Source organism: Triticum aestivum, chromosome 5A (genome assembly GCF_018294505.1).
Source record: "Triticum aestivum cultivar Chinese Spring chromosome 5A, IWGSC CS RefSeq v2.1, whole genome shotgun sequence".
Lineage (NCBI taxonomy): Eukaryota > Viridiplantae > Streptophyta > Magnoliopsida > Poales > Poaceae > Triticum > Triticum aestivum.
Window position 1 is genome coordinate 17,051,707 of NC_057806.1, and position 8,899 is coordinate 17,060,605.

An 8,899-nucleotide genomic window follows, 5' to 3' on the forward strand; every position below is an offset into this window, starting at 1 on the left:
ACTAAAGCTCTAACCTTTAGTCCCGGTTGGTGCCACCAACCGGGACTAATGGGCATCGCACCCTTTAGTCCCGGTTCGTGGCACGAACCGGGACTGAAGGGACCAGGTGAACCGGGACTAATGCCTTAGCCGCATGAACCGGGATAAATGCACCCATTGGTCCTGGATCTGGACTGAACCGGAACTAATGGGCTTACCCGGCCTGGACCAAAGCCCCCTTTTCTACTAGTGAACACAAGAGAAGGGCAAATATGATATATAAGCTATGAAAGACCAAATGTCCAAATTGTTGTTTTCAATTGAGGAACAGCCTGCGGAGCGCAACGCGTCATCAGAATCTATTTCCAATGACAGGATTTTGGAACAAATTACAGAAGATGAAAATCTGAAAGAGATTTTTGTGAATATTCTCCCATTGTAGTGACAATAGAACTTATAGATCTTTGGTAAGTGGAAGCTTCTAAGATCAGAAGGTTGCAATTTCCATAATTGCTTGTGGTACTTATGCTATTATATCATTACTGGACAAGCAGGCGTTCCATGAAATTCTGAATTTATGGATTCTTCAACAAAAGAAGTAAATTATTTGCAAGGTATTGAAAATAGAAATTCTAAATTGAGATCGTATATGTGGTTCGCCTCCCTGCTGGAGCCGGCCAAATGATCTGGCCGTGCCATCCGATTACGGCTTCCTGACCGTGCTACTGCACCATGACTACCCGTTCGTAACCCCTTTGGCTTGCCAATGACTCTCTCTATCAGGCCAAGAAAGAGGGCGGTGGAGATGGCATCCTTGTAGTAATGTGATTCCACGAAGGATTCAGACTAGGAGGAGATAAGCTGGACGTTGTGATGAGGGTGGAGGAGGTGGTGGGGCTCAGCCTTGGTCGTCAGGCAATGACTTAGTATACATATGTCTCCTCTATCTATTTCTAGGAATCCTATATTCTCCTGTAATCGTTTACAAATTTGTGAGAACAAGACATGGGAGTTAATTCGGAAGTATATAGATTAAGCTCCAATATATTACGCTCATCAAATCTTTCAGGTATACGTTATTCTCCTAACATCACTTGCTGAAATCCTTTCTCTTAGTTGTACGCCACCTCCTCCCAATCCTTTAATTATGCATGTGCTATACAAAACAAGAAAAAAAAATAGGTGAAAGGGTTGCCTCCTACCTAGCAGCGCCTGACCTTCCTCTCAGGAGGCTAACCCAGGGGTGCGCCCCAACCACTAGTACGGATTATGGTCCATAACACTAGCTATGTGGCATCTTCTCTCTCTAGTTTCTCAATTGTATCACTTAGTTGTGATCGATTTGATGTAATCTTTGGTATGCTTTATTGTGTGATGATTTTGACTTTCTGTTAACACTGGATACAAACTATTTTGATTATGTATGCATGATTTATAGATGTATATGTTCTTTGATCTAATCGAATATCATAAGAAGTCCAATGTTCTCGCTTATGTTTGTTATAATCGATCTTCAATTATTTGCAAATTCACATATGTACCACTGTCCAACCTAAGGACCGAACATGCCGGTTAGCATAGGGATGAGAGGGTATAGTGGAAAGTCTTGATATATGTATATCATGTATTCTGAAAAAAGATTCCTTCAATCCAGTATTTATTCTTCTTTTTGAGAAGCCATCAGTCCACTCTTTAACGTACATCATGTGTGCACCACACTTTTTGCATTTATTTCCATCAAAAATTGCAACACTTCAATCTACGATGATCCATAGGAGGTGACCAGAGCCTGCCTATGTGATGTGTGTCATCATCTGCGACAAGACAGAAGACGATTACCCAAACAACAGACCACACTCATGCACGCAACCTGAAGAAAATGTCGGGAATCATTTCAACGAAAATCTAATTTCCACTTTTCCGCAATTGCAACTGGGTGAAAAGGTGCAAGTCCCATTATTCGCTAAAATGAACTCGTGCTTTTCAAAATGAGTAGATTCCATATACATCATAGACACTTTGGCCATCCCATATGTCACTCAATTTTTTTGACTCCCTAACATATTACTGAATGTTTTCACCGGGTACTCATATGCCACTAACGTCTATTTATCGTCAAGTGGAAGTTGGAAGACATTTTTTCCCTTGGCACAGCACAAAACAATCTATGCGGTTTTTATCTTTTCTATTGGATTTGTCATTTGACCGGAGAATGAACAACATCAGTTTTTATCTTTTTTGCAAAGCCTAAAAGGAAATTAAGATTGGACGGATGCTTGGAATGTTGTTGCTGGACAAATTTACCTGGCAGTCTATGAATATCACATCATAGGGCAAGGCCACTGTTACTGTATGGTCCTCTAATACACCATTTGCACGATGAAGAGATTTGGTGAACATAACCATGGCCATGGAACAATGCAATCCTGTGATCTTGAAGTTTGCTTCATTACTGGTCAGCACCTGCTTCGTTTCTGCAACAACACGGCGTTCTCCACCAGCAGCACATGCATCCCTTACACGGGGTTGGTGTCTCCAACATTGACCGGTCCAGGGGCACTGGCATTGCTGCAGCGGGCATGATTTCAGGAGTCGGCTGCTTATTGTTATCGCCCGTTGGAGGAGGATCAAGGCTGGAGTGTCCTTCTAATAGCATTGTTGTTTTAATGTGGGGATGGTGGCACTAATTTATGGTGTAGGGAGTGTGAAGAGAACGTTATGAGGAAGAGACACTACTAGAAGGCCACATAACACTCACCGGCAAAAAAATGTATCATCACTGATGCGCTAGCAGCCCGTCGGTGCTTCTGGGTCGGTGATGTCATCATTGTCACACAGGCTGGCCGACCGGACAGTGATGATAATGTATCATAGACCGCTGCTCGGTCAGTGAAAATAACTCTAGTGCCACATCTATGCAAATGAAGTTGAGGAAAATGCAGGGACCGAGACTCGAAACCAATACCTCAGATCTGATACCATATTAAGATACATTCAATTAACCAACTGTCTTCCTTGAAAAAGAGACAAAATTATATCTCGTTTCTTCAATCCCACAACCTCCCAGGATTATCTTACATGAATACATTTTAATTAGAGTGAAGTGCACTGTAGGTCCTTAAACTATTTCAGGGGTGTCACATAGGTCCTCGAACTATGAAAATCATCATTCAGGTCCTCGAAGTACAGTAAGTGTGTCATCCAGGTCCAAAATCTCACTAACCGCCTCTAGATGGTCAGCTGGCATGGTGAACAGTGCGAAAAATAAAACAAAAAAATCTGATAATCTTTGGCATCGAAGATACCACTGGTGCGTGAATAGTAAAAATGTTCATTAATTCAAAAAATGTTCGCGATTATGCGAAAATATTGGCGACTTTAAAAAAGTTCACAAACTATAAATTTGAAAATATGTTCGCGAACCACAAATATTGTTCGTGGGTATGGAAAAAAATGTTCGCGAACCACAAATATTGTTCATGGGTATGGAAAAAACTGTTCGCGAACCACAAAAAATTGTGACTTTAAAAAATGTTAGTGAACTTTTTATTAAAGTCACGAATATTTTTTTCCAAATTCATCGTTCGCGAACATTTTATTAAAGTCACGAATATTTTTTCCAAATTCATCGTTCGTGAACATTTTTTTAAGTCGTGAATATTTTTTCAAAATTCATCGTTCGCGAACTTTTTTTAAACTCGCGAATATTTTTTCCAAATTCATCGTTCGCGAACATTTTTTTAAAGTCGTGAATATTTTTCCAAATTCATCGTTCCCGAACTTTTTCTAAAGTCGTGAATATTTTTTTAAAGTCGCGAATATTTTTTCCAAATTCATCATTCGCGAACATTTTATTAAGTCACAAATATTTTTTCCAAATTCATCGTTCGCGAACTTTTTTTGAATTAATGAACTGTTCACGCGCCAGGGTATCTTCGATGACAGAGGATCTCAGTTTTTTGATATTTTTTTATATTTATTGTTTATCGTGCGCACAGGAATTCAGGACTGTTTGCCACGCATTGTTATGGTTACTGTTTACGTGCCAGCTGGCCAGTTAGAGCCTGTCAGAGAGATTTTGGACCTAAATGACACACTTACTGCACTTCGAGGACCTGGATGACGATTTTCATAGTTCGAGGACCTACGTGACATCCCTGGAATAGTTTAAGGACCTACAGTACACTTCACTCTTTTAATTAACTAAGCTATTCAAGATAGTGTTGTCGAAATTATCAAGGAATCATGGCTTCTAGGAATCTTTCCCTACCACAAAGCAATTGCAAAAAAGTGTTAACAAAATGAAGCGTGCATAATTCAAATGTCTACCTCAATATTACTCTGAAATAATTCTAGCTCCAAGAGCCTCAATAAATGCTATGTTAAATAACTTGACCACTATTTTTCACAGCACCTGAATGTGATCTGCACCCGCTTTTCCTCCTAGTTTACATCATAGTTCTAAGAAAAGTAATTTTGTTGTGTCAAGGAAAAAGCATGTCACAAATTGTCTCATAAGGACCGCAAATATTTTAATAAAGGGCTTCATTCCAGGTAACTGCTTTCTGGGAAAAATATATTTCAGATTGTGTTTCAAGGTCTCAACAGCGGGATTAACAACATGTAGAACCGTCTTCTTTACATGCATATTGTACGTCCCTATACTCTAGCTTGCCTATGCTGTTGCCTATTCAACAGCGCCTGCCTGTTGAGTGGTCTTGTGAGTCGTCATCCCTCAAGCTCCCACTCGGCATTGCTATTCTCTATTATCTAAAGGCCCAGACAACAGACGTTCTTGATCGGCTGCCAGGACATCCGCCATCATACAAGCACCAAGGGCTGGCTTTTTTCAGGATTGGTAAAATTTGGAAGAAGATATTTTTCATTCAAATAGTGCACTGGGAGTTTTACCAAAGAGAAATGATTGAGCTCTGTCGGCTAATAGATGTTTGCTTAAATTTTGGAGAGCATATTATTGTTGCACATAAATTCCTTCATGAAACATTGAGGATGTTTCAAGGTGTTAAAAACAGTGCCACAAAATCATTTTGTTCATGGTGGTAAGTGTTGAGATGCCGAAAAATGGGGCAATGGAATAGCACCAAGACTGAAAATAACCAACATGGGTCCATATACATCTATGACGATTACATATGACAACTCATGCAGCAAGATTAGCCTAAGCTGACCGGCCATTTTACATTGTACTTTTTTTCATATACAAACTTGTAAAAAAAATACACAACAGAGAAACCCTACTGTCTTCCTTAAAAATAAGCGACAAGATTATGTCCCATTTCTTCAGTCCAGCAACCTCCCAGGATTATATTACAGATATAAAGTTCAACTAACTAAGCTATTTAACATAGAGTTGTTGAAATTGTTGAAAAAACATGGCTTGTAGGAATTTTCATGCCATGGTCCACAAATCAATTGCAACACAGTGTTTACAAAACGAAGAGTACATAATTCAAATCTCCATCTTAATATTTCAATTTTAGCTCCAAGTGCCTCAAATAAATGCTATACTAATAATTTTAACCACTGTTTTCTGCAGCACCTGGATGTGATCTGCAGCCACTTTTCCTCCTAGTTTACATCTTCATTCTAAGAAAATTAATTTTGTTGCCTCCAGGAGAAAGCATGTCACAAATTGTCTCGCAAGAATTGGAAATCTGTTAATAAAGGGCTTCGTGCCGAGGCACTCCTTTCCAGGAAAAAATGTTTCAGATCGTCCTCAAGGTCTGAACAGAATGATTAACAGCATAGATGATCATCTTCTTGACCTGCATTTTGTACAAAATATGTTTGTCACAGTTCCTCAACCAAAGACACCTGCAAGTACAAATCTGGAATCAACAAGCATGTAATCAGAGAGCCTAATATGATTGAGTTTGTGTTCTGGAACATAGTTCTATTAAACTATGTTTGCACCAAAACATAGGGTTAACATAATGGTGTAAAAAGGTTAACCTCTATTTGTCTTCCTTTGATCTGTGCTCTTTATTCAGCATCATACATTGTCTAACATTCTCAGGGGAAACAAAGCCTATAACAATCTTGGTACAAGACTACAAAAGTAATAGAAGAACACAACCAGTTACATATTACAGAAATAATAAACCAGTTTTTGGCTGTCAAATATGATCATGTCTATACCTATAGTTTGTTCAGGCGATATATACCTGAATTTGTCATACTTGATGTGGACAGCCGGCTGCTATGAAAACAGCCTCTCCAAGTTTTTGTACTGTAGTCCATGGCTCTACTCCTGAAACACATTACCAATTTGGATAGACATAACACTTTAGTTTACTTTTCTCTGAAACTTCATATATATTGTGTGATTTGCAGGTACTACAACTCACCATGTTCAACTTTAAGCTTTCTCTTGTGGTGTTCTGTTAGATAAAATGTTTCGTCGTGCACTGGGTTATACACCTGCACCAAAATATCAAATGAGATGTACACTGTACACATACTTCCGTTATCAAAAGTACTATCCTTTTTTAGTTGACAACAACCTACATGACGAAATTCTTTGGAGTGCTCTCTCAAATATTCTTTCAATCGTGGGACATCCCCTCTTCTGAATATATCCCAGCGAGCACCCTCCTGGCCCTCCATATGTTCAGGTGATGTATTATGTTTTGCATAGCCGTCCCTGTTTATATCATCACTGCATAATCCAATTTTATCTTGGGCCTTGTGTTTTAATTTCGGAAAAACTAAGGCACTTTCTTGCCTCCTATAAGAGGCAACCTTGGTAGTATGCAACATTACATTGACCTAATATTAGACCAAACCTTAGAAATGAATAAAACCACTAGTAGGTGCGCCATTTCGATAATGCAGATTAATCTAAAATGGATTATAGAATGGAGTTCTGGCCACTTATTACATTTTACCAAGGTAATTAAGGAATTCTCTCTGTTACAGTCATACACTTATCTATCTCACTTACCGCATCAAGTCGCAATGAAGCCTGGTAACCGAATCTCCTCTTTCAAGTTCTTGTGAAATATCGTATGCTATGTATGATTTCGGGCCCAAATCAACCTTGTGAAGATCGTAAGGAAGGAAAGTTGAAATATTAATGATGCCAAAATTCGGGTTGGTGTATGGTTGGAGAGGTAATGAAGGCATATACATTTCTCCATGGTTTGGAAAGAGCTCTTCAAATTGATTTGATGTAGGACAGTCCTTCAGTTTGAGGATCTCTCGCCAACCATTATCATAATGTCGACCTTTGTAGTATCTATTGAAGAAGCCATTGTGGGACAAAACCGGATAGCGCTCTTTCTCTCACTCGCTCTAACGAAGGTGTAAGAAAAAGCACGCTGGACACAAGGTTCTTCCCGGCACTCAAACGCCTCGCCACACGAATGGCGCTCTTCTTCTTCAAGCTCAAACTCGGGTCGGCAACATACCGTCACGTACTTGAGAGACTACACGTCGTGGAGATCAAATCCGGCTACTACTCCTCATGGTGAGTGCACACACGCGAGAGACCACCGGAGACTACATTTTTTTCTCCTAGCTACTCTCCCTTTGCAGCACCACGGCTTTCATTCTTATAAGTAGCACAAGCACGGGTGCACAGCCTGCACGTCCAACTTGCCACTAACTAACCTGGAATCACTCTACGATCTGCTAACTAACTAATAACTAGCTACCTACATGCACCGGCTAATCCCTACATGCAGGCATGCAGCCCACAAGCAGCTCCACGACCCGGCTGCACGACGCAGAATCGACTGCGCGCCTGCTGAGTCTACGATCCGCACCGCGTGCCCAACTAACTGCATGCAACTAATTACTAGATTAAGATTTATGGCTAAAAGCTACTATTGTGTATTTCGACCTGAAAAAGGAAGCTTAGGAAACATTAACTTATCATCTTCATCTTTTCATAAGGATTGGAATGAATATTTAAAGTATGAACCCAATTTTTGCACGTGACATATACAGATATACAAGGCACTGAACCCTTTATATGTTAAATCTGTTGCTTCTCAGCTAGCTAGGAAATCTTTACTGAAAGGTAAGACCCTGGTACTACATTAATTCCATGTACTGTGAACTAGTGTTGGAGATATAATTATGCATTTGATTCTGATCTATTAATGCAAATAGTATTTTTAATACAGTTCTATAAAATGACATATTTAGATAACGGGAGGGAGTAATATCATCTAGATCTGAGTTGTAAAAGGAGAAGATTACCGCTCACCTCACAACAACTAAGGCAATCGATAGCCTTCACATTCACCAGATCAGAAGCCTTGTCATCAACGTGTATCTGAGACCACATGGTTCGCGGCTCCCAGCTGAAACCTGACATCTTATCTAGAATGCCTCAAAAACTACTGGTTCTCCCATCACCCTGTTAGACTGTATATACATAGTCTTGTATATGCCTTGTATTGTATCTCTTGGTATGTCTATATAATGAGATAGCCACACCCCGTTTAGGGTGTCGAGCTAGTTTCCCAAACCCTATATCTTACATGGTATCAGATTAGGTTACGATGTCTTCCGCTGCACCACCTCCCGCCGCCGCCGCCGCCGCCGCTGCCACGCCGATCTCGACCGCCGCCGCTGCCGCGCCGGCCCTAGCCCCGATGTCGCCCTTCCTGGCCTCCCGGCCACTCGTGGCGGCGTACGGCGCCAACCTGCCGCCGCCTGCTTCCTGCAGGCGCCGGGCTTCGGGGACGATCTGGCTGCCCGCCCGACGCTGCGATGCTGCAGGCTACAGGCGGCCCTCCTCCGCTGAGCTACCCGTGGCACTGCACCTACGGTGCCCCCCCGCCACCGTCTTCTCTCTGGCCGGGATCGGCCCCCGCTGCGCCGTCGCCGCATCCCTGGCCGGGATCGGCCCCCGCTGCGCCACCGCCGCACCCCTACACGGCGGTGCCAC

At 41.4% G+C, this 8,899-nt stretch overlaps 2 pseudogenes; one reads left to right on the plus strand and one right to left on the minus strand.

Moving 5' to 3' along the window:
* LOC123101139 (SNF2 domain-containing protein CLASSY 4-like) overlaps window positions 1-421 on the plus strand; it is a 2,217-nt pseudogene extending 1,796 nt beyond the window's left edge.
* A 5,284-nt stretch (window positions 422-5,705) lies between these two features.
* LOC123101140 (lysine-specific demethylase JMJ25-like) lies at window positions 5,706-8,293 on the minus strand (annotated as a pseudogene).
* Window positions 8,294-8,899: the final 606 nt, after the last annotated feature.